This window comes from Staurois parvus, unplaced genomic scaffold (genome assembly GCF_062004578.1).
Source record: "Staurois parvus isolate SC_StPar_1 unplaced genomic scaffold, SC_StPar_1.0 ptg001597l, whole genome shotgun sequence".
NCBI classification, from domain to species: domain Eukaryota; kingdom Metazoa; phylum Chordata; class Amphibia; order Anura; family Ranidae; genus Staurois; species Staurois parvus.
Genome location: NW_028319393.1, coordinates 47,172 through 49,551, shown reverse-complemented (window position 1 = coordinate 49,551; position 2,380 = coordinate 47,172).

Here is a 2,380-nt window from a genome sequence, read left to right as displayed (position 1 = left end):
TGATCTCCATGTATAATACATAAGGGGGGGATATGATCTCCATGTATAATACATAAGGGGGGGATATGATCTCCATGTATAATACATAAGGGGGGGATATGATCTCCATGTATAATACATAAGGGGGGGATATGATCTCCATGTATACTACATAAGGGGGGATATGATCTCCAGGTATAATACATAAGGGGGATATGATCTCCAGGTATAATACATAAGGGGGGATATGATCACCATGTATAATACATAAGGGGGGATATGATCTCCATGTATAATACATAAGGGGGGATATGATCTCCATGTATAATACATAAGGGGGGATATGATCTCCATGTATCCATCAGTGGTTCATATAGTGAACTCGGTGTAGTTATTCTCCCTGAGGTCATCACAGAGGACAAGGGGGCGCTCTTTACGTCTGGAGGAAAAGAAATGTAATCTCCAAACACGGAAAGGTTTCTTCACAGTATGAGCTGTGAGAATGTGGAATAGACTCCCTCAAGAGTTGGTTGTGCCCAGCTCAGTGGATTGCTGTAGGAAAGTCCTGGATTCTTTCTTGGATACACAGAATATAACTGGATATAACATTTATAGGGAAAGTTGATCCCGGGAATATCCGATTGCCTCTCAGGGGATCAGGAAGGAATGTTTTCCCCTGCAGGAGCAGATTGGATCGTGCTTTGCTGGTTTTTTTTGCCTTCCTCTGGATCAACTGTGGGTGTTGGATTATAACTTTTTTTTTTGCCATGGTTGAACTGGTTGGATTTTTGTCTTTTTTCAGCCAGACTAACTATGTAACTACGTACCTTTAAGTATAACATTATATTTTTTTTCCCGTTGAAGTGCTTGCTGGGTTTTTTTTTTAAAGCAATGAAATAACCCGTTTTATTGTTATCTCTTCTGAGTATTTACTCTGCTTTGTCCAGCGTGAGGATAAACAGAATATGGAAGTAGCCCCCACCTCTTCAAGTGTGCTTAGACTGTGTTGGGCCCCATTCAACCAGAGCAAAAGTATCAAGCCAAACCACGCACGCTCTCCCAGCTCAGTACAGCGCGCGGTCTGATCATCCTTGCATGCTCACAGCATACCCACAGGCAGTGTAAGAAAACTACGATATGGTAAAGGAGGGAGGGCACCATATGGTGTGGAACATCACTTTGTTTAAGAGATAAAAGAGAAAAAGTTGCCCTTACAAAATGGAAGGTTGAGCATATCAATACTGAGATCCTGGAAAATCCCACCAGAGCTCTGTGTAGGACAACAAATGATCACCTCTGCCTGCAATGAGGAAGAAGATGCAGATGGAACACTCTGGCAAAGTCTGGGTGGGATACAGAATACTGGAGACCAGGGGCGGACTGACAATTTGGGAACTCGAGCTCTGCCCGAGGGCCCGGGTTCAGTAGGGGGCCCCATTAGATGCACCTGGTACCTTTCATAGGCTTTTTTGGGTGTGGTTTGAGTGTGGGCGAGGACACAGGGGTACCATGATCCCCTATTGCCCGGGGGCCCCATGAGTTGTCAGTCTGCCCCTGCTGGAGACATAGAACTGCCAAGATGTAATACACAACTGAAGAGAGGCCCATCCATCATTGTTGGTTGTGCATTACATCTGGAAGGTTCTGAGTTCTCAGTGCCCCGCGTTCCATGCCATCTGTACCAGAATGTTCTATCTGTGTCTTCTCTTCAACTTCGGGCATCATGTAGGTGATTGTTTTCCACCCTCCAGAATTTCTACAGCCAAAAATATTGGTACCCCTGAATTTCTGTCATGATAACACACCACTTCGCCCAGAAAATTGTTGCATTTAAAAATGTATCGGTATTCTCATGTTTATTTCTTTGTTTGTATTGGTAGGACCCAAAAAAAGCGGAGAGACAAAAAGCCAAATCTGACGCATTCTCCGCAAAACCCCAAAAATGGACTGGACAGAATTATTGTCACCTTCTCAAAATTGCAGTCCTAGTTTGTGATGCTCCTGTAATTTGTAATTAAACTCACCAGTATCATTTAATAGATCTTATTGTTCCTGTGTTCACTACGTGCAGCATTGTCAAGAAGTGCACAGCCCATGGCACTCTAATTAATCTCCCTGGATGTGGACAAAAGAGAAAAACTTGATCAAAGATTGAAATGAAGGATTGTTGGAATGGTGTCTAAAAACTTCAATCAACTTCCAGACAAATCCAAGCTGACCTTCAGGCACCGGGTGCAACTGTGTCCGCTCACACTATACGTCACCATCTGAATGAAAAGGGACGCTATGGTAGAAGACCCAGGAGGACCCCACTGCTGACACAGAAATATGGTAGGAGACCCAGGAGGACCCCACTGCTAACACAGAAATATGATGGGAGACCCAGGAGGACCCCACCGCT